The sequence below is a fragment of the Hyla sarda genome, unplaced genomic scaffold (genome assembly GCF_029499605.1).
Source record: "Hyla sarda isolate aHylSar1 unplaced genomic scaffold, aHylSar1.hap1 scaffold_335, whole genome shotgun sequence".
Classification (NCBI taxonomy): Eukaryota; Metazoa; Chordata; class Amphibia; order Anura; family Hylidae; genus Hyla; species Hyla sarda.
In genome coordinates this window covers 85,498-108,750 of record NW_026610098.1, presented here as the reverse complement: position 1 = coordinate 108,750, position 23,253 = coordinate 85,498, and the positions used below count along the sequence as shown (strand labels likewise).

At 47.3% G+C, this 23,253-nt stretch overlaps 9 non-coding genes across 9 annotated transcripts; all 9 read left to right on the top strand.

Annotated features, from left to right (window-relative positions):
* The first annotated feature begins 4,339 nt into the window (after positions 1–4,339).
* LOC130330465 (U2 spliceosomal RNA) lies at positions 4,340–4,530 on the top strand. The gene has a single exon (XR_008873613.1). It is a non-coding gene; the product is annotated as a U2 spliceosomal RNA (small nuclear RNA).
* A 2,088-nt stretch (positions 4,531–6,618) lies between these two features.
* On the top strand, positions 6,619–6,809 carry LOC130330464 (U2 spliceosomal RNA). Its single transcript, XR_008873612.1, has one exon. It is a non-coding gene; the product is annotated as a U2 spliceosomal RNA (small nuclear RNA).
* Positions 6,810–8,908: 2,099 nt separating this feature from the next.
* Positions 8,909–9,099, top strand: LOC130330463 (U2 spliceosomal RNA). The gene has a single exon (XR_008873611.1). It is a non-coding gene; the product is annotated as a U2 spliceosomal RNA (small nuclear RNA).
* Positions 9,100–11,162: 2,063 nt separating this feature from the next.
* On the top strand, positions 11,163–11,353 carry LOC130330462 (U2 spliceosomal RNA). Its single transcript, XR_008873610.1, has one exon. It is a non-coding gene; the product is annotated as a U2 spliceosomal RNA (small nuclear RNA).
* Positions 11,354–13,441: 2,088 nt separating this feature from the next.
* On the top strand, positions 13,442–13,632 carry LOC130330460 (U2 spliceosomal RNA). Its single transcript, XR_008873609.1, has one exon. It is a non-coding gene; the product is annotated as a U2 spliceosomal RNA (small nuclear RNA).
* Positions 13,633–15,727: 2,095 nt separating this feature from the next.
* LOC130330459 (U2 spliceosomal RNA) lies at positions 15,728–15,918 on the top strand. The gene has a single exon (XR_008873608.1). It is a non-coding gene; the product is annotated as a U2 spliceosomal RNA (small nuclear RNA).
* Positions 15,919–18,015: 2,097 nt separating this feature from the next.
* On the top strand, positions 18,016–18,206 carry LOC130330457 (U2 spliceosomal RNA). The gene has a single exon (XR_008873606.1). It is a non-coding gene; the product is annotated as a U2 spliceosomal RNA (small nuclear RNA).
* Positions 18,207–20,272: 2,066 nt separating this feature from the next.
* Positions 20,273–20,463, top strand: LOC130330456 (U2 spliceosomal RNA). Its single transcript, XR_008873605.1, has one exon. It is a non-coding gene; the product is annotated as a U2 spliceosomal RNA (small nuclear RNA).
* A 2,087-nt stretch (positions 20,464–22,550) lies between these two features.
* Positions 22,551–22,741, top strand: LOC130330400 (U2 spliceosomal RNA). The gene has a single exon (XR_008873565.1). It is a non-coding gene; the product is annotated as a U2 spliceosomal RNA (small nuclear RNA).
* The last annotated feature ends 512 nt before the right edge of the window (positions 22,742–23,253 follow it).

The following is a 23,253-nucleotide window of genomic DNA, read 5'->3' as shown; positions in this document are numbered from 1 at the left end:
AGGATTCAGCCGTTGGGCAGACTGGAGGTAGGAGAGGTTCTTGTGATCGGTGTAAATAATAACTGGAAATCTTGATCCCTCCAGCAGATGCCTCCATTCCTCAAGTGCTAATTTAATGGCTAGAAGCTCTCGATCCCCGATGGAGTAGTTCCTCTCCGCCGGAGAGAAGGTCCTAGAAAAAAAACCACAAGTAACAGCATGCCCGGAAGAGTTTTTTTGTAGAAGGACAGCTCCAGCTCCCACTGAGGAGGCATCAACCTCCAATAGGAAGGGTTTAGATGGGTCAGGTCTGGAGAGCACGGGAGCCGAAGAAAAGGCAGACTTGATCCGTTTAAAGGCGTCTTCCGCTTGAGGAGGCCAAGACTTGGGATCGGCATTTTTTTTGGTTAAAGCCACAATAGGAGCCACAACGGTAGAAAAATGTGGAATAAATTGCCTGTAATAATTGGCGAACCCCAAAAAACGTTGGATGGCACGGAGTCCGGAGGGGCGTGGCCAATCTAAGACGGCAGAGAGTTTGTCTGGATCCATTTGTAGTCCCTGGCCAGAGACCAAGTATCCTAGGAAAGGAAGAGATTGGCATTCAAACAGACATTTCTCTATTTTGGCATAGAGTTGATTGTCACGAAGTCTCTGAAGAACCATACGGACATGCTGGCGGTGTTCTTCTAGATTGGCAGAAAAAATCAGGATATTGTCCAGATATACAACAACACAGGAGTATAGGAGATCACGAAAAATTTCATTAACAAAGTCTTGGAAGACGGCAGGGGCGTTGCACAGGCCAAAGGGCATGACCAGATACTCAAAGTGTCCATCTCTGGTGTTAAATGCCGTTTTCCATTCATCCCCCTCTCTGATGCGGATGAGATTATAAGCACCTCTTAAGTCCAGTTTGGTAAAAATGTGGGCACCTTGGAGGCGATCAAAGAGTTCAGAGATGAGGGGTAGGGGGTAGCGGTTCTTAACCGTGATTTTATTAAGACCGCGGTAGTCAATGCAAGGACGTAGAGAGCCATCTTTTTTGGACACAAAGAAATATCCGGCTCCGGCAGGAGAGGAGGATTTACGGATAAAGCCCTTTTTTAAATTTTCCTGGACGTATTCAGACATGGCAAGAGTCTCTGGGACGGACAGAGGATAGATTCTGCCCCGGGGTGGAGTAGTGCCCGGGAGGAGGTCAATAGGACAATCATAAGGCCTGTGAGGAGGTAGAGTCTCAGCTTGTTTTTTGCAAAAAACGTCCGCAAAGTCCATATAGGCCTTAGGGAGACCGGTTACAGGAGGAACCACAGAGTCACGGCAAGGGTTACTGGGAACCGGTTTTAGGCAGTCCTTGGAACAAGAGGGCCCCCAACTCCTGATCTCCCCAGTGGACCAATCCAGGGTTGGGGAATGAAGTTGAAGCCAGGGAAGTCCAAGGAGAATTTCAGAAGTGCAATTGGGGAGGACCAAAAGTTCAATCCTCTCGTGATGAGATCCGATGCACATTAGAAGGGGCTCCGTGCGGAAACGTATGGTACAGTCCAATCTTTCATTGTTTACACAATTGATGTAGAGGGGTCTGGCGAGACTGGTCACCGGGATGTTGAACCTGTTGACGAGAGAGGCCAAAATAAAATTTCCTGCAGATCCGGAGTCCAAGAAGGCCACAGCAGAGAAGGAGAAGGCAGAGGCAGACATCCGCACAGGCACAGTAAGACGTGGAGAAGCAGAGTAGACATCAAGGACTGTCTCACTTTTGTGCGGAGTCAGCGTACGTCTTTCCAGGCGGGGAGGACGGATAGGACAATCCTTCAGGAAGTGTTCGGTACTAGCACAGTACAGGCAGAGATTCTCCATGCGGCGTCGTGTCCTCTCTTGAGGTGTCAGGCGAGACCGGTCGACCTGCATAGCCTCCACGGCGGGAGGCACAGGAACAGATTGCAGGGGACCAGAGGAGAGAGGAGCCGGGGAGAAGAAACGCCTCGTGCGAACAGAGTCCATATCCTGGCGGAGCTCCTGACGCCTTTCGGAAAAACGCATGTCAATGCGAGTGGCTAGGTGAATGAGTTCATGTAGATTAGCAGGGATTTCTCGTGCGGCCAGAACATCTTTAATGTTGCTGGATAGGCCTTTTTTGAAGGTCGCGCAGAGTGCCTCATTATTCCAGGATAACTCTGAAGCAAGAGTACGGAATTGTACGGCATACTCGCCAACGGAAGAATTACCCTGGACCAGGTTCAACAGGGCAGTCTCAGCAGAAGAGGCTCGGGCAGGTTCCTCAAAGACACTTCGAATTTCCGAGAAGAAGGAGTGTACAGAGGCAGTGACGGGGTCATTGCGGTCCCAGAGCGGTGTGGCCCAAGACAGGGCTTTTCCAGACAGAAGGCTGACTACGAAAGCCACCTTAGACCTTTCAGTGGGGAACTGGTCCGACATCATCTCCAAGTGCAATGAACATTGGGGAAGAAAGCCACGGCAAAACTTAGAGTCCCCATCAAATTTATCCGGCAAGGATAGTCGTAGTCCAGAAGCGGCCACTCGCTGCGGAGGAGGTGCAGGAGCTGGCGGAGGAGATGATTGCTGGAGCTGTGGTAGTAACTGTTGTAGCATAACAGTCAGTTGAGACAGCTGTTGGCCTTGTTGCGCTATCTGTTGTGACTGCTGGGCGACCACCGTGGTGAGGTCAGCGACAACTGGCAGAGGAACTTCAGCGGGATCCATGGCCGGATCTACTGTCACGATGCCGGCTGGCAGGTAGTGGATCCTCTGTGCCAGAGAGGGATTGGCGTGGACCGTGCTAGTGGATCGGTTCTAAGTCACTACTGGTTTTCACCAGAGCCCGCCGCAAAGCGGGATGGTCTTGCTGCGGCGGTAGTGACCAGGTCGTATCCACTAGCAACGGCTCAACCTCTCTGGCTGCTGAAGATAGGCGCGGTACAAGGGAGTAGACAGAAGCAAGGTCGGACGTAGCAGAAGGTCGGGGCAGGCAGCAAGGATCGTAGTCAGGGGCAACGGCAGGAGGTCTGGAACACAGGCTAGGAACACACAAGGAAACGCTTTCACTGGCACGATGGCAACAAGATCCGGCGAGGGAGTGAAGGGGAAGTGAGGTGATATAGGGAAGTGCACAGGTGATAACACTAATTGGAACCACTGCGCCAATCAGCGGCGCAGTGGCCCTTTAAATCGCAAAGACCCGGCGCGCGCGCGCCCTAGGGAGCGGGGCCGCGCGCGCCGGGACAGGACTGACGGAGAGCGAGTCAGGTACGGGAGCCGGGGTGCGCATCGCGAGCGGGCGCTACCCGCATCGCGAATCGCATCCCGGCTGGAGGCGGTATAGCAGCGCCCCGGGTCAGTGGAACCGACCGGAGCGCTGCAGTGAGGAGAGTGTAGCGAGCGCTCCGGGGAGGAGCGGGGACCCGGAGCGCTCGGCGTAACATATATATATATATATATATATATATATATATATATATATATACGCGCACACACACACATATATATAAACGTATTCTCCGTTGAGATATTGCAGCCGCTGCTGTGTCCAGGCCCAGGAGCCTTAGCACTGTGCTGTGATGTCACTCAATACCACTGACATCACTAGGTGTAAACAACATCTCTCCTTTGCTGTGTATGTGACTATGGAGCTGTTTGGTGATGTCGTCTATTATGGCCTTCATAGAAGCAACAGGAGATTGTTGCATCCATCTAGAACCCTCAGAACTACAGTGCTATGATGTCACTCACTTCCACAGGCCTTGCAGAGTGTAAACAACAACAACCCAGCTTTGTTGTGTATGTAACCATAGGGATTTGTGATGTCACCTAGAACCTTCACAGCAGCGACAGCTTTATGAGGAGCATCAGCACTGCTCTGCCTGAGCAGAACCATCACCGCCATAGGTTGTCAAATAACCCGGGTTTAACCCACACAGGTAAGTCCAATGGGGTGCAGGCATGTCCTCTATGCTTACAGCTTCCCGTGGGTGTTGGTTTGATACCGTTTGGGGACAGCCAAGGAGGCATCTGCAGGCAACAAAGGTAGGTGTGTGCTTGTGTGTGTGTTTCCTATGCAGATCCTAAGCCCAGTGTCACATGCAAGTAGGAGGAGTAAGAAGGGTTCCTGGCAAATCCGGGTTATGGATTGCATTTAAAAAGGCCCCGTGGAAGTGCAATGGGCCCCTGTCTTGCTGCTTAGCAATAATGGTATGGGTTTAGGTTCTGCTGTGTGTACTGGTGGTTGACTGCCCCCCAGCCCAGAGTGTGCATGGAAAATTGTCTGGCAGCCTCCCTGACAGCAAGCAGTGATAGTGCCCATGAAGGGCACCTTGTTGGGCCCGCCCCTTTCACGGTTATCGCTTCTCGGCCTTTTGGCTAAGATCAAGTGTAGTATCTGTTCTTATCAGTTTAATATCTGATACGTCCCCTATCTGGGGACCATATATTAAATGGATTTTTGAGAACGGGGGCCGATTTCGAAGCTTGCTTCCGTCGCCCTATGCATTGACCCGATATGGCAGTATCTTCGGGTACAGTGCACCACCCCCTTACAGGGTTAAAAAGAAAGATTCCTACTTTCATTGCTACCTGCTTGCTGGCTAGCCAGCTAGCCAGCCCTGTGGGCCTTGCTGCTGCTGCAGCCAAAAAACAAAAGGTGGTGCTTCTGCTGCTTCTGCTTCTGCTTGTGTCTGGCCGCTGTTGGAGCGTCCAGGCACAGGACTTCTGCTGCTGCTGACTAAATGGCCTCCTTAATTGGATCATTTGAGTAGCCAGCACACCTGTGCAGGTAGGGCATGACATGATAGGCAGCTGCCTTGATAGCGGGTGGGTGCTGAATGTTCCTAATTGACAAAATAAGATTAATGCTTATGAAGAAATATAAAATCTCATCCCTTCCCCAATATCGCGCCACACCCCTACCCCTTAATTCCCTGGTTGAACTTGATGGACATATGTCTTTTTTCGACCGTACTAACTATGTAACTATGTAACATAACATGGGGGGGGGGGGGGGGTCTCCTGGCTGTTCACACAGGTGTGTCATTGCTGTACATTGACCATGCATTGCTTCTGTGGTATTGCAAAGGCAAAGACAAATGCTTCCAGCCATCCATTGCACTAATGGATTGGTCATCAGCTGGCTGTCTATGTCCCGCATCAATATGGACCAAAGTACAGAGGGTTAGGCTATGCTATTGTGCACCTACCTGATGCATCAGAAGGTGCGAGGCCCTTGCTAAATTCTGTGCACAGACTTTGAGATCTATACTTTAGACTGTATCTAAACCTGCTCCAACATGGACTGACATTCTGGCCTACTTTCAGCCGATGCGACTTGTCTGTCGCTGAACAGTCGCTTTTTATGTATTCAGCACCTATGTATAATGTTGTAAAAATGCTCTAGAAGCTAAAGTCGCAGAAATGTCACACATATTTGGCCTGCAACTTTCTGTGCGACAAATTCAGACAGGAAAAATCAGTATAAATCCTTAGAAAATTATCCCCCAGTGTCTCCATCTGCTGGCGGTATTGAATAAGCATTGCTGCACTGATGGGGTATGCATTAGACGAAAAAAAAGAAGAAAAAGAAGAATAATACGCCCAGAAAAGAGGCGAAAAGGAGAAAAACGTAAAAAAACGTGAAAAAAAAGTAAGAGGAAGAGAAGGGAAAAAAAGGTGGAAATGGGTTTAAAAGTGATTTCGGCGGAGAAATATATATATATATATATATATATATATATATATATATATATATATATACGCGCACACACACACATATATATAAACGTATTCTCCGTTGAGATATTGCAGCCGCTGCTGTGTCCAGGCCCAGGAGCCTTAGCACTGTGCTGTGATGTCACTCAATACCACTGACATCACTAGGTGTAAACAACATCTCTCCTTTGCTGTGTATGTGACTATGGAGCTGTTTGGTGATGTCGTCTATTATGGCCTTCATAGAAGCAACAGGAGATTGTTGCATCCATCTAGAACCCTCAGAACTACAGTGCTATGATGTCACTCACTTCCACAGGCCTTGCAGAGTGTAAACAACAACAACCCAGCTTTGTTGTGTATGTAACCATAGGGATTTGTGATGTCACCTAGAACCTTCACAGCAGCGACAGCTTTATGAGGAGCATCAGCACTGCTCTGCCTGAGCAGAACCATCACCGCCATAGGTTGTCAAATAACCCGGGTTTAACCCACACAGGTAAGTCCAATGGGGTGCAGGCATGTCCTCTATGCTTACAGCTTCCCGTGGGTGTTGGTTTGATACCGTTTGGGGACAGCCAAGGAGGCATCTGCAGGCAACAAAGGTAGGTGTGTGCTTGTGTGTGTGTTTCCTATGCAGATCCTAAGCCCAGTGTCACATGCAAGTAGGAGGAGTAAGAAGGGTTCCTGGCAAATCCGGGTTATGGATTGCATTTAAAAAGGCCCCGTGGAAGTGCAATGGGCCCCTGTCTTGCTGCTTAGCAATAATGGTATGGGTTTAGGTTCTGCTGTGTGTACTGGTGGTTGACTGCCCCCCAGCCCAGAGTGTGCATGGAAAATTGTCTGGCAGCCTCCCTGACAGCAAGCAGTGATAGTGCCCATGAAGGGCACCTTGTTGGGCCCGCCCCTTTCACGGTTATCGCTTCTCGGCCTTTTGGCTAAGATCAAGTGTAGTATCTGTTCTTATCAGTTTAATATCTGATACGTCCCCTATCTGGGGACCATATATTAAATGGATTTTTGAGAACGGGGGCCGATTTCGAAGCTTGCTTCCGTCGCCCTATGCATTGACCCGATATGGCAGTATCTTCGGGTACAGTGCACCACCCCCTTACAGGGTTAAAAAGAAAGATTCCTACTTTCATTGCTACCTGCTTGCTGGCTAGCCAGCTAGCCAGCCCTGTGGGCCTTGCTGCTGCTGCAGCCAAAAAACAAAAGGTGGTGCTGCTGCTGCTTCTGCTGCTTCTGCTTCTGCTTGTGTCTGGCCGCTGTTGGAGCGTCCAGGCACAGGACTTCTGCTGCTGCTGACTAAATGGCCTCCTTAATTGGATCATTTGAGTAGCCAGCACACCTGTGCAGGTAGGGCATGACATGATAGGCAGCTGCCTTGATAGCGGGTGGGTGCTGAATGTTCCTAATTGACAAAATAAGATTAATGCTTATGAAGAAATATAAAATCTCATCCCTTCCCCAATATCGCGCCACACCCCTACCCCTTAATTCCCTGGTTGAACTTGATGGACATATGTCTTTTTTCGACCGTACTAACTATGTAACTATGTAACATAACATGGGGGGGGGGGGGGGGTCTCCTGGCTGTTCACACAGGTGTGTCATTGCTGTACATTGACCATGCATTGCTTCTGTGGTATTGCAAAGGCAAAGACAAATGCTTCCAGCCATCCATTGCACTAATGGATTGGTCATCAGCTGGCTGTCTATGTCCCGCATCAATATAGACCAAAGTACAGAGGGTTAGGCTATGCTATTGTGCACCTACCTGATGCATCAGAAGGTGCGAGGCCCTTGCTAAATTCTGTGCACAGACTTTGAGATCTATACTTTAGACTGTATCTAAACCTGCTCCAACATGGACTGACATTCTGGCCTACTTTCAGCCGATGCGACTTGTCTGTCGCTGAACAGTCGCTTTTTATGTATTCAGCACCTATGTATAATGTTGTAAAAATGCTCTAGAAGCTAAAGTCGCAGAAATGTCACACATATTTGGCCTGCAACTTTCTGTGCGACAAATTCAGACAGGAAAAATCAGTATAAATCCTTAGAAAATTATCCCCCAGTGTCTCCATCTGCTGGCGGTATTGAATAAGCATTGCTGCACTGATGGGGTATGCATTAGACGAAAAAAAAGAAGAAAAAGAAGAATAATACGGCCAGAAATGAGGCGAAAAGGAGAAAAACGTAAAAAAACGTGAAAAAAAAGTAAGAGGAAGAGAAGGGAAAAAAAGGTGGAAATGGGTTTAAAAGTGATTTCGGCGGAGAAATATATATATATATATATATATATATATATATATATATATATATATATATACGCGCACACACACACATATATATAAACGTATTCTCCGTTGAGATATTGCAGCCGCTGCTGTGTCCAGGCCCAGGAGCCTTAGCACTGTGCTGTGATGTCACTCAATACCACTGACATCACTAGGTGTAAACAACATCTCTCCTTTGCTGTGTATGTGACTATGGAGCTGTTTGGTGATGTCGTCTATTATGGCCTTCATAGAAGCAACAGGAGATTGTTGCATCCATCTAGAACCCTCAGAACTACAGTGCTATGATGTCACTCACTTCCACAGGCCTTGCAGAGTGTAAACAACAACAACCCAGCTTTGTTGTGTATGTAACCATAGGGATTTGTGATGTCACCTAGAACCTTCACAGCAGCGACAGCTTTATGAGGAGCATCAGCACTGCTCTGCCTGAGCAGAACCATCACCGCCATAGGTTGTCAAATAACCCGGGTTTAACCCACACAGGTAAGTCCAATGGGGTGCAGGCATGTCCTCTATGCTTACAGCTTCCCGTGGGTGTTGGTTTGATACCGTTTGGGGACAGCCAAGGAGGCATCTGCAGGCAACAAAGGTAGGTGTGTGCTTGTGTGTGTGTTTCCTATGCAGATCCTAAGCCCAGTGTCACATGCAAGTAGGAGGAGTAAGAAGGGTTCCTGGCAAATCCGGGTTATGGATTGCATTTAAAAAGGCCCCGTGGGAGTGCAATGGGCCCCTGTCTTGCTGCTTAGCAATAATGGTATGGGTTTAGGTTCTGCTGTGTGTACTGGTGGTTGACTGCCCCCCAGCCCAGAGTGTGCATGGAAAATTGTCTGGCAGCCTCCCTGACAGCAAGCAGTGATAGTGCCCATGAAGGGCACCTTGTTGGGCCCGCCCCTTTCACGGTTATCGCTTCTCGGCCTTTTGGCTAAGATCAAGTGTAGTATCTGTTCTTATCAGTTTAATATCTGATACGTCCCCTATCTGGGGACCATATATTAAATGGATTTTTGAGAACGGGGGCCGATTTCGAAGCTTGCTTCCGTCGCCCTATGCATTGACCCGATATGGCAGTATCTTCGGGTACAGTGCACCACCCCCTTACAGGGTTAAAAAGAAAGATTCCTACTTTCATTGCTACCTGCTTGCTGGCTAGCCAGCTAGCCAGCCCTGTGGGCCTTGCTGCTGCTGCAGCCAAAAAACAAAAGGTGGTGCTGCTGCTGCTTCTGCTGCTTCTGCTTCTGCTTGTGTCTGGCCGCTGTTGGAGCGTCCAGGCACAGGACTTCTGCTGCTGCTGACTAAATGGCCTCCTTAATTGGATCATTTGAGTAGCCAGCATACCTGTGCAGGTAGGGCATGACATGATAGGCAGCTGCCTTGATAGCGGGTGGGTGCTGAATGTTCCTAATTGACAAAATAAGATTAATGCTTATGAAGAAATATAAAATCTCATCCCTTCCCCAATATCGCGCCACACCCCTACCCCTTAATTCCCTGGTTGAACTTGATGGACATATGTCTTTTTTCGACCGTACTAACTATGTAACTATGTAACATAACATGGGGGGGGGGGGGGTCTCCTGGCTGTTCACACAGGTGTGTCATTGCTGTACATTGACCATGCATTGCTTCTGTGGTATTGCAAAGGCAAAGACAAATGCTTCCAGCCATCCATTGCACTAATGGATTGGTCATCAGCTGGCTGTCTATGTCCCGCATCAATATAGACCAAAGTACAGAGGGTTAGGCTATGCTATTGTGCACCTACCTGATGCATCAGAAGGTGCGAGGCCCTTGCTAAATTCTGTGCACAGACTTTGAGATCTATACTTTAGACTGTATCTAAACCTGCTCCAACATGGACTGACATTCTGGCCTACTTTCAGCCGATGCGACTTGTCTGTCGCTGAACAGTCGCTTTTTATGTATTCAGCACCTATGTATAATGTTGTAAAAATGCTCTAGAAGCTAAAGTCGCAGAAATGTCACACATATTTGGCCTGCAAGTTTCTGTGCGACAAATTCAGACAGGAAAAATCAGTATAAATCCTTAGAAAATTATCCCCCAGTGTCTCCATCTGCTGGCGGTATTGAATAAGCATTGCTGCACTGATGGGGTATGCATTAGACGAAAAAAAAGAAGAAAAAGAAGAATAATACGCCCAGAAAAGAGGCGAAAAGGAGAAAAACGTAAAAAAACGTGAAAAAAAAGTAAGAGGAAGAGAAGGGAAAAAAAGGTGGAAATGGGTTTAAAAGTGATTTCGGCGGAGAAATATATATATATATATACGCGCACACACACACATATATATAAACGTATTCTCCGTTGAGATATTGCAGCCGCTGCTGTGTCCAGGCCCAGGAGCCTTAGCACTGTGCTGTGATGTCACTCAATACCACTGACATCACTAGGTGTAAACAACATCTCTCCTTTGCTGTGTATGTGACTATGGAGCTGTTTGGTGATGTCGTCTATTATGGCCTTCATAGAAGCAACAGGAGATTGTTGCATCCATCTAGAACCCTCAGAACTACAGTGCTATGATGTCACTCACTTCCACAGGCCTTGCAGAGTGTAAACAACAACAACCCAGCTTTGTTGTGTATGTAACCATAGGGATTTGTGATGTCACCTAGAACCTTCACAGCAGCGACAGCTTTATGAGGAGCATCAGCACTGCTCTGCCTGAGCAGAACCATCACCGCCATAGGTTGTCAAATAACCCGGGTTTAACCCACACAGGTAAGTCCAATGGGGTGCAGGCATGTCCTCTATGCTTACAGCTTCCCGTGGGTGTTGGTTTGATACCGTTTGGGGACAGCCAAGGAGGCATCTGCAGGCAACAAAGGTAGGTGTGTGCTTGTGTGTGTGTTTCCTATGCAGATCCTAAGCCCAGTGTCACATGCAAGTAGGAGGAGTAAGAAGGGTTCCTGGCAAATCCGGGTTATGGATTGCATTTAAAAAGGCCCCGTGGGAGTGCAATGGGCCCCTGTCTTGCTGCTTAGCAATAATGGTATGGGTTTAGGTTCTGCTGTGTGTACTGGTGGTTGACTGCCCCCCAGCCCAGAGTGTGCATGGAAAATTGTCTGGCAGCCTCCCTGACAGCAAGCAGTGATAGTGCCCATGAAGGGCACCTTGTTGGGCCCGCCCCTTTCACGGTTATCGCTTCTCGGCCTTTTGGCTAAGATCAAGTGTAGTATCTGTTCTTATCAGTTTAATATCTGATACGTCCCCTATCTGGGGACCATATATTAAATGGATTTTTGAGAACGGGGGCCGATTTCGAAGCTTGCTTCCGTCGCCCTATGCATTGACCCGATATGGCAGTATCTTCGGGTACAGTGCACCACCCCCTTACAGGGTTAAAAAGAAAGATTCCTACTTTCATTGCTACCTGCTTGCTGGCTAGCCAGCTAGCCAGCCCTGTGGGCCTTGCTGCTGCTGCAGCCAAAAAACAAAAGGTGGTGCTGCTGCTGCTTCTGCTGCTTCTGCTTCTGCTTGTGTCTGGCCGCTGTTGGAGCGTCCAGGCACAGGACTTCTGCTGCTGCTGACTAAATGGCCTCCTTAATTGGATCATTTGAGTAGCCAGCATACCTGTGCAGGTAGGGCATGACATGATAGGCAGCTGCCTTGATAGCGGGTGGGTGCTGAATGTTCCTAATTGACAAAATAAGATTAATGCTTATGAAGAAATATAAAATCTCATCCCTTCCCCAATATCGCGCCACACCCCTACCCCTTAATTCCCTGGTTGAACTTGATGGACATTTGTCTTTTTTCGACCGTACTAACTATGTAACTATGTAACATAACATGGGGGGGGGTCTCCTGGCTGTTCACACAGGTGTGTCATTGCTGTACATTGACCATGCATTGCTTCTGTGGTATTGCAAAGGCAAAGACAAATGCTTCCAGCCATCCATTGCACTAATGGATTGGTCATCAGCTGGCTGTCTATGTCCCGCATCAATATAGACCAAAGTACAGAGGGTTAGGCTATGCTATTGTGCACCTACCTGATGCATCAGAAGGTGCGAGGCCCTTGCTAAATTCTGTGCACAGACTTTGAGATCTATACTTTAGACTGTATCTAAACCTGCTCCAACATGGACTGACATTCTGGCCTACTTTCAGCCGATGCGACTTGTCTGTCGCTGAACAGCCGCTTTTTATGTATTCAGCACCTATGTATAATGTTGTAAAAATGCTCTAGAAGCTAAAGTCGCAGAAATGTCACACATATTTGGCCTGCAACTTTCTGTGCGACAAATTCAGACAGGAAAAATCAGTATAAATCCTTAGAAAATTATCCCCCAGTGTCTCCATCTGCTGGCGGTATTGAATAAGCATTGCTGCACTGATGGGGTATGCATTAGACGAAAAAAAAGAAGAAAAAGAAGAATAATACGCCCAGAAAAGAGGCGAAAAGGAGAAAAACGTAAAAAAACGTGAAAAAAAAGTAAGAGGAAGAGAAGGGAAAAAAAGGTGGAAATGGGTTTAAAAGTGATTTCGGCGGAGAAATATATATATATATATATATATATATATATATATATATATATATATACGCGCACACACACACATATATATAAACGTATTCTCCGTTGAGATATTGCAGCCGCTGCTGTGTCCAGGCCCAGGAGCCTTAGCACTGTGCTGTGATGTCACTCAATACCACTGACATCACTAGGTGTAAACAACATCTCTCCTTTGCTGTGTATGTGACTATGGAGCTGTTTGGTGATGTCGTCTATTATGGCCTTCATAGAAGCAACAGGAGATTGTTGCATCCATCTAGAACCCTCAGAACTACAGTGCTATGATGTCACTCACTTCCACAGGCCTTGCAGAGTGTAAACAACAACAACCCAGCTTTGTTGTGTATGTAACCATAGGGATTTGTGATGTCACCTAGAACCTTCACAGCAGCGACAGCTTTATGAGGAGCATCAGCACTGCTCTGCCTGAGCAGAACCATCACTGCCATAGGTTGTCAAATAACCCGGGTTTAACCCACACAGGTAAGTCCAATGGGGTGCAGGCATGTCCTCTATGCTTACAGCTTCCCGTGGGTGTTGGTTTGATACCGTTTGGGGACAGCCAAGGAGGCATCTGCAGGCAACAAAGGTAGGTGTGTGCTTGTGTGTGTGTTTCCTATGCAGATCCTAAGCCCAGTGTCACATGCAAGTAGGAGGAGTAAGAAGGGTTCCTGGCAAATCCGGGTTATGGATTGCATTTAAAAAGGCCCCGTGGGAGTGCAATGGGCCCCTGTCTTGCTGCTTAGCAATAATGGTATGGGTTTAGGTTCTGCTGTGTGTACTGGTGGTTGACTGCCCCCCAGCCCAGAGTGTGCATGGAAAATTGTCTGGCAGCCTCCCTGACAGCAAGCAGTGATAGTGCCCATGAAGGGCACCTTGTTGGGCCCGCCCCTTTCACGGTTATCGCTTCTCGGCCTTTTGGCTAAGATCAAGTGTAGTATCTGTTCTTATCAGTTTAATATCTGATACGTCCCCTATCTGGGGACCATATATTAAATGGATTTTTGAGAACGGGGGCCGATTTCGAAGCTTGCTTCCGTCGCCCTATGCATTGACCCGATATGGCAGTATCTTCGGGTACAGTGCACCACCCCCTTACAGGGTTAAAAAGAAAGATTCCTACTTTCATTGCTACCTGCTTGCTGGCTAGCCAGCTAGCCAGCCCTGTGGGCCTTGCTGCTGCTGCAGCCAAAAAACAAAAGGTGGTGCTGCTGCTGCTGCTTCTGCTTCTGCTTGTGTCTGGCCGCTGTTGGAGCGTCCAGGCACAGGACTTCTGCTGCTGCTGACTAAATGGCCTCCTTAATTGGATCATTTGAGTAGCCAGCACACCTGTGCAGGTAGGGCATGACATGATAGGCAGCTGCCTTGATAGCGGGTGGGTGCTGAATGTTCCTAATTGACAAAATAAGATTAATGCTTATGAAGAAATATAAAATCTCATCCCTTCCCCAATATCGCGCCACACCCCTACCCCTTAATTCCCTGGTTGAACTTGATGGACATATGTCTTTTTTCGACCGTACTAACTATGTAACTATGTAACATAACATGGGGGGGGGGGGGTCTCCTGGCTGTTCACACAGGTGTGTCATTGCTGTACATTGACCATGCATTGCTTCTGTGGTATTGCAAAGGCAAAGACAAATGCTTCCAGCCATCCATTGCACTAATGGATTGGTCATCAGCTGGCTGTCTATGTCCCGCATCAATATAGACCAAAGTACAGAGGGTTAGGCTATGCTATTGTGCACCTACCTGATGCATCAGAAGGTGCGAGGCCCTTGCTAAATTCTGTGCACAGACTTTGAGATCTATACTTTAGACTGTATCTAAACCTGCTCCAACATGGACTGACATTCTGGCCTACTTTCAGCCGATGCGACTTGTCTGTCGCTGAACAGTCGCTTTTTATGTATTCAGCACCTATGTATAATGTTGTAAAAATGCTCTAGAAGCTAAAGTCGCAGAAATGTCACACATATTTGGCCTGCAACTTTCTGTGCGACAAATTCAGACAGGAAAAATCAGTATAAATCCTTAGAAAATTATCCCCCAGTGTCTCCATCTGCTGGCGGTATTGAATAAGCATTGCTGCACTTATGGGGTATGCATTAGACGAAAAAAAAGAAGAAAAAGAAGAATAATACGCCCAGAAAAGAGGCGAAAAGGAGAAAAACGTAAAAAAACGTGAAAAAAAAGTAAGAGGAAGAGAAGGGAAAAAAGGTGGAAATGGGTTTAAAAGTGACTTCGGCGGAGAAATATATATATATATATATATATATATATATATATATATATATATATATATATATATACGCGCACACACACACATATATATAAACGTATTCTCCATTGAGATATTGCAGCCGCTGCTGTGTCCAGGCCCAGGAGCCTTAGCACTGTGCTGTGATGTCACTCAATACCACTGACATCACTAGGTGTAAACAACATCTCTCCTTTGCTGTGTATGTGACTATGGAGCTGTTTGGTGATGTCGTCTATTATGGCCTTCATAGAAGCAACAGGAGATTGTTGCATCCATCTAGAACCCTCAGAACTACAGTGCTATGATGTCACTCACTTCCACAGGCCTTGCAGAGTGTAAACAACAACAACCCAGCTTTGTTGTGTATGTAACCATAGGGATTTGTGATGTCACCTAGAACCTTCACAGCAGCGACAGCTTTATGAGGAGCATCAGCACTGCTCTGCCTGAGCAGAACCATCACCGCCATAGGTTGTCAAATAACCCGGGTTTAACCCACACAGGTAAGTCCAATGGGGTGCAGGCATGTCCTCTATGCTTACAGCTTCCCGTGGGTGTTGGTTTGATACCGTTTGGGGACAGCCAAGGAGGCATCTGCAGGCAACAAAGGTAGGTGTGTGCTTGTGTGTGTGTTTCCTATGCAGATCCTAAGCCCAGTGTCACATGCAAGTAGGAGGAGTAAGAAGGGTTCCTGGCAAATCCGGGTTATGGATTGCATTTAAAAAGGCCCCGTGGGAGTGCAATGGGCCCCTGTCTTGCTGCTTAGCAATAATGGTATGGGTTTAGGTTCTGCTGTGTGTACTGGTGGTTGACTGCCCCCCAGCCCAGAGTGTGCATGGAAAATTGTCTGGCAGCCTCCCTGACAGCAAGCAGTGATAGTGCCCATGAAGGGCACCTTGTTGGGCCCGCCCCTTTCACGGTTATCGCTTCTCGGCCTTTTGGCTAAGATCAAGTGTAGTATCTGTTCTTATCAGTTTAATATCTGATACGTCCCCTATCTGGGGACCATATATTAAATGGATTTTTGAGAACGGGGGCCGATTTCGAAGCTTGCTTCCGTCGCCCTATGCATTGACCCGATATGGCAGTATCTTCGGGTACAGTGCACCACCCCCTTACAGGGTTAAAAAGAAAGATTCCTACTTTCATTGCTACCTGCTTGCTGGCTAGCCAGCTAGCCAGCCCTGTGGGCCTTGCTGCTGCTGCAGCCAAAAAACAAAAGGTGGTGCTGCTGCTGCTTCTGCTGCTTCTGCTTCTGCTTCTGCTTGTGTCTGGCCGCTGTTGGAGCGTCCAGGCACAGGACTTCTGCTGCTGCTGACTAAATGGCCTCCTTAATTGGATCATTTGAGTAGCCAGCACACCTGTGCAGGTAGGGCATGACATGATAGGCAGCTGCCTTGATAGCGGGTGGGTGCTGAATGTTCCTAATTGACAAAATAAGATTAATGCTTATGAAGAAATATAAAATCTCATCCCTTCCCCAATATCGCGCCACACCCCTACCCCTTAATTCCCTGGTTGAACTTGATGGACATATGTCTTTTTTCGACCGTACTAACTATGTAACTATGTAACATAACATGGGGGGGGGGGGGGTCTCCTGGCTGTTCACACAGGTGTGTCATTGCTGTACATTGACCATGCATTGCTTCTGTGGTATTGCAAAGGCAAAGACAAATGCTTCCAGCCATCCATTGCACTAATGGATTGGTCATCAGCTGGCTGTCTATGTCCCGCATCAATATAGACCAAAGTACAGAGGGTTAGGCTATGCTATTGTGCACCTACCTGATGCATCAGAAGGTGCGAGGCCCTTGCTAAATTCTGTGCACAGACTTTGAGATCTATACTTTAGACTGTATCTAAACCTGCTCCAACATGGACTGACATTCTGGCCTACTTTCAGCCGATGCGACTTGTCTGTCGCTGAACAGTCGCTTTTTATGTATTCAGCACCTATGTATAATGTTGTAAAAATGCTCTAGAAGCTAAAGTCGCAGAAATGTCACACATATTTGGCCTGCAACTTTCTGTGCGACAAATTCAGACAGGAAAAATCAGTATAAATCCTTAGAAAATTATCCCCCAGTGTCTCCATCTGCTGGCGGTATTGAATAAGCATTGCTGCACTGATGGGGTATGCATTAGACGAAAAAAAAGAAGAAAAAGAAGAATAATACGCCCAGAAAAGAGGCGAAAAGGAGAAAAACGTAAAAAAACGTGAAAAAAAAGTAAGAGGAAGAGAAGGGAAAAAAAGGTGGAAATGGGTTTAAAAGTGATTTCGGCGGAGAAATATATATATATATATATATATATATATATATATATATATATATACGCGCACACACACACATATATATAAACGTATTCTCCGTTGAGATATTGCAGCCGCTGCTGTGTCCAGGCCCAGGAGCCTTAGCACTGTGCTGTGATGTCACTCAATACCACTGACATCACTAGGTGTAAACAACATCTCTCCTTTGCTGTGTATGTGACTATGGAGCTGTTTGGTGATGTCGTCTATTATGGCCTTCATAGAAGCAACAGGAGATTGTTGCATCCATCTAGAACCCTCAGAACTACAGTGCTATGATGTCACTCACTTCCACAGGCCTTGCAGAGTGTAAACAACAACAACCCAGCTTTGTTGTGTATGTAACCATAGGGATTTGTGATGTCACCTAGAACCTTCACAGCAGCGACAGCTTTATGAGGAGCATCAGCACTGCTCTGCCTGAGCAGAACCATCACCGCCATAGGTTGTCAAATAACCCGGGTTTAACCCACACAGGTAAGTCCAATGGGGTGCAGGCATGTCCTCTATGCTTACAGCTTCCCGTGGGTGTTGGTTTGATACCGTTTGGGGACAGCCAAGGAGGCATCTGCAGGCAACAAAGGTAGGTGTGTGCTTGTGTGTGTGTTTCCTATGCAGATCCTAAGCCCAGTGTCACATGCAAGTAGGAGGAGTAAGAAGGGTTCCTGGCAAATCCGGGTTATGGATTGCATTTAAAAAGGCCCCGTGGGAGTGCAATGGGCCCCTGTCTTGCTGCTTAGCAATAATGGTATGGGTTTAGGTTCTGCTGTGTGTACTGGTGGTTGACTGCCCCCCAGCCCAGAGTGTGCATGGAAAATTGTCTGGCAGCCTCCCTGACAGCAAGCAGTGATAGTGCCCATGAAGGGCACCTTGTTGGGCCCGCCCCTTTCACGGTTATCGCTTCTCGGCCTTTTGGCTAAGATCAAGTGTAGTATCTGTTCTTATCAGTTTAATATCTGATACGTCCCCTATCTGGGGACCATATATTAAATGGATTTTTGAGAACGGGGGCCGATTTCGAAGCTTGCTTCCGTCGCCCTATGCATTGACCCGATATGGCAGTATCTTCGGGTACAGTGCACCACCCCCTTACAGGGTTAAAAAGAAAGATTCCTACTTTCATTGCTACCTGCTTGCTGGCTAGCCAGCTAGCCAGCCCTGTGGGCCTTGCTGCTGCTGCAGCCAAAAAACAAAAGGTGGTGCTGCTGCTGCTTCTGCTGCTTCTGCTTGTGTCTGGCCGCTGTTGGAGCGTCCAGGCACAGGACTTCTGCTGCTGCTGACTAAATGGCCTCCTTAATTGGATCATTTGAGTAGCCAGCACACCTGTGCAGGTAGGGCATGACATGATAGGCAGCTGCCTTGATAGCGGGTGGGTGCTGAATGTTCCTAATTGACAAAATAAGATTAATGCTTATGAAGAAATATAAAATCTCATCCCTTCCCCAATATCGCGCCACACCCCTACCCCTTAATTCCCTGGTTGAACTTGATGGACATATGTCTTTTTTCGACCGTACTAACTATGTAACTATGTAACATAACATGGGGGGGGGGGGGGGTCTCCTGGCTGTTCACACAGGTGTGTCATTGCTGTACATTGACCATGCATTGCTTCTGTGGTATTGCAAAGGCAAAGACAAATGCTTCCAGCCATCCATTGCACTAATGGATTGGTCATCAGCTGGCTGTCTATGTCCCGCATCAATATAGACCAAAGTACAGAGGGTTAGGCTATGCTATTGTGCACCTACCTGATGCATCAGAAGGTGCGAGGCCCTTGCTAAATTCTGTGCACAGACTTTGAGATCTATACTTTAGACTGTATCTAAACCTGCTCCAACATGGACTGACATTCTGGCCTACTTTCAGCCGATGCGACTTGTCTGTCGCTGAACAGTCGCTTTTTATGTATTCAGCACCTATGTATAATGTTGTAAAAATGCTCTAGAAGCTAAAGTCGCAGAAATGTCACACATATTTGGCCTGCAACTTTCTGTGCGACAAATTCAGACAGGAAAAATCAGTATAAATCCTTAGAAAATTATCCCCCAGTGTCTCCATCTGCTGGCGGTATTGAATAAGCATTGCTGCACTGATGAGGTATGCACTAGACGAAAAAAAAGAAGAAAAAGAAGAATAATACGCCCAGAAAAGAGGCGAAAAGGAGAAAAACGTAAAAAAACGTGAAAAAAAAGTAAGAGGAAGAGAAGGGAAAAAAAGGTGGAAATGGGTTTAAAAGTGATTTCGGCGGAGAAATATATATATATATATATATATATACGCGCACACACACACATATATATAAACGTATTCCCCGTTGAGATATTGCAGCCGCTGCTGTGTCCAGGCCCAGGAGCCTTAGCACTGTGCTGTGATGTCACTCAATACCACTGACATCACTAGGTGTAAACAACATCTCTCCTTTGCTGTGTATGTGACTATGGAGCTGTTTGGTGATGTCGTCTATTATGGCCTTCATAGAAGCAACAGGAGATTGTTGCATCCATCTAGAACCCTCAGAACTACAGTGCTATGATGTCACTCACTTCCACAGGCCTTGCAGAGTGTAAACAACAACAACCCAGCTTTGTTGTGTATGTAACCATAGGGATTTGTGATGTCACCTAGAACCTTCACAGCAGCGACAGCTTTATGAGGAGCATCAGCACTGCTCTGCCTGAGCAGAACCATCACCGCCATAGGTTGTCAAATAACCCGGGTTTAACCCACACAGGTAAGTCCAATGGGGTGCAGGCATGTCCTCTATGCTTACAGCTTCCCGTGGGTGTTGGTTTGATACCGTTTGGGGACAGCCAAGGAGGCATCTGCAGGCAACAAAGGTAGGTGTGTGCTTGTGTGTGTGTTTCCTATGCAGATCCTAAGCCCAGTGTCACATGCAAGTAGGAGGAGTAAGAAGGGTTCCTGGCAAATCCGGGTTATGGATTGCATTTAAAAAGGCCCCGTGGGAGTGCAATGGGCCCCTGTCTTGCTGCTTAGCAATAATGGTATGGGTTTAGGTTCTGCTGTGTGTACTGGTGGTTGACTGCCCCCCAGCCCAGAGTGTGCATGGAAAATTGTCTGGCAGCCTCCCTGACAGCAAGCAGTGATAGTGCCCATGAAGGGCACCTTGTTGGGCCCGCCCCTTTCACGGTTATCGCTTCTCGGCCTTTTGGCTAAGATCAAGTGTAGTATCTGTTCTTATCAGTTTAATATCTGATACGTCCCCTATCTGGGGACCATATATTAAATGGATTTTTGAGAACGGGGGCCGATTTCGAAGCTTGCTTCCGTCGCCCTATGCATTGACCCGATATGGCAGTATCTTCGGGTACAGTGCACCACCCCCTTACAGGGTTAAAAAGAAAGATTCCTACTTTCATTGCTACCTGCTTGCTCGCTAGCCAGCTAGCCAGCCCTGTGGGCCTTGCTGCTGCAGCCAAAAAACAAAAGGTGGTGCTGCTGCTGCTTCTGCTGCTTCTGCTTCTGCTTGTGTCTGGCCGCTGTTGGAGCGTCCAGGCACAGGACTTCTGCTGCTGCTGACTAAATGGCCTCCTTAATTGGATCATTTGAGTAGCCAGCACACCTGTGCAGGTAGGGCATGACATGATAGGCAGCTGCCTTGATAGCGGGTGGGTGCTGAATGTTCCTAATTGACAAAATAAGATTAATGCTTATGAAGAAATATAAAATCTCATCCCTTCCCCAATATCGCGCCACACCCCTACCCCTTAATTCCCTGGTTGAACTTGATGGACATATGTCTTTTTTCGACCGTACTAACTATGTAACTATGTAACATAACATGGGGGGGGGGGGGGTCTCCTGGCTGTTCACACAGGTGTGTCATTGCTGTACATTGACCATGCATTGCTTCTGTGGTATTGCAAAGGCAAAGACAAATGCTTCCAGCCATCCATTGCACTAATGGATTGGTCATCAGCTGGCTGTCTATGTCCCGCATCAATATAGACCAAAGTACAGAGGGTTAGGCTATGCTATTGTGCACCTACCTGATGCATCAGAAGGTGCGAGGCCCTTGCTAAATTCTGTGCACAGACTTTGAGATCTATACTTTAGACTGTATCTAAACCTGCTCCAACATGGACTGACATTCTGGCCTACTTTCAGCCGATGCGACTTGTCTGTCGCTGAACAGTCGCTTTTTATGTATTCAGCACCTATGTATAATGTTGTAAAAATGCTCTAGAAGCTAAAGTCGCAGAAATGTCACACATATTTGGCCTGCAACTTTCTGTGCGACAAATTCAGACAGGAAAAATCAGTATAAATCCTTAGAAAATTATCCCCCAGTGTCTCCATCTGCTGGCGGTATTGAATAAGCATTGCTGCACTGATGGGGTATGCATTAGACGAAAAAAAAGAAGAAAAAGAAGAATAATACGCCCAGAAAAGAGGCGAAAAGGAGAAAAACGTAAAAAAAACGTGAAAAAAAAGTAAGAGGAAGAGAAGGGAAAAAAAGGTGGAAATGGGTTTAAAAGTGATTTCGGCGGAGAAATATATATATATATATATATATATATATATATATATATATATACGCGCACACACACACATATATATAAACGTATTCTCCGTTGAGATATTGCAGCCGCTGCTGTGTCCAGGCCCAGGAGCCTTAGCACTGTGCTGTGATGTCACTCAATACCACTGACATCACTAGGTGTAAACAACATCTCTCCTTTGCTGTGTATGTGACTATGGAGCTGTTTGGTGATGTCGTCTATTATGGCCTTCATAGAAGCAACAGGAGATTGTTGCATCCATCTAGAACCCTCAGAACTACAGTGCTATGATGTCACTCACTTCCACAGGCCTTGCAGAGTGTAAACAACAACAACCCAGCTTTGTTGTGTATGTAACCATAGGGATTTGTGATGTCACCTAGAACCTTCACAGCAGCGACAGCTTTATGAGGAGCATCAGCACTGCTCTGCCTGAGCAGAACCATCACCGCCATAGGTTGTCAAATAACCCGGGTTTAACCCACACATGTAAGTCCAATGGGGTGCAGGCATGTCCTCTATGCTTACAGCTTCCCGTGGGTGTTGGTTTGATACCGTTTGGGGACAGCCAAGGAGGCATCTGCAGGCAACAAAGGTAGGTGTGTGCTTGTGTGTGTGTTTCCTATGCAGATCCTAAGCCCAGTGTCACATGCAAGTAGGAGGAGTAAGAAGGGTTCCTGGCAAATCCGGGTTATGGATTGCATTTAAAAAGGCCCCGTGGGAGTGCAATGGGCCCCTGTCTTGCTGCTTAGCAATAATGGTATGGGTTTAGGTTCTGCTGTGTGTACTGGTGGTTGACTGCCCCCCAGCCCAGAGTGTGCATGGAAAATTGTCTGGCAGCCTCCCTGACAGCAAGCAGTGATAGTGCCCATGAAGGGCACCTTGTTGGGCCCGCCCCTTTCACGGTTATCGCTTCTCGGCCTTTTGGCTAAGATCAAGTGTAGTATCTGTTCTTATCAGTTTAATATCTGATACATCCCCTATCTGGGGACCATATATTAAATGGATTTTTGAGAACGGGGGCCGATTTCGAAGCTTGCTTCCGTCGCCCTATGCATTGACCCGATATGGCAGTATCTTCGGGTACAGTGCACCACCCCCTTACAGGGTTAAAAAGAAAGATTCCTACTTTCATTGCTACCTGCTTGCTGGCTAGCCAGCTAGCCAGCCCTGTGGGCCTTGCTGCTGCTGCAGCCAAAAAACAAAAGGTGGTGCTGCTGCTGCTTCTGCTGCTTCTGCTTCTGCTTGTGTCTGGCCGCTGTTGGAGCGTCCAGGCACAGGACTTCTGCTGCTGCTGACTAAATGGCCTCCTTAATTGGATCATTTGAGTAGCCAGCACACCTGTGCAGGTAGGGCATGACATGATAGGCAGCTGCCTTGATAGCGGGTGGGTGCTGAATGTTCCTAATTGACAAAATAAGATTAATGCTTATGAAGAAATATAAAATCTCATCCCTTCCCCAATATCGCGCCACACCCCTACCCCTTAATTCCCTGGTTGAACTTGATGGACATATGTCTTTTTTCGACCGTACTAACTATGTAACTATGTAACATAACATGGGGGGGGGGGGGGGGGGGTCTCCTGGCTGTTCACACAGGTGTGTCATT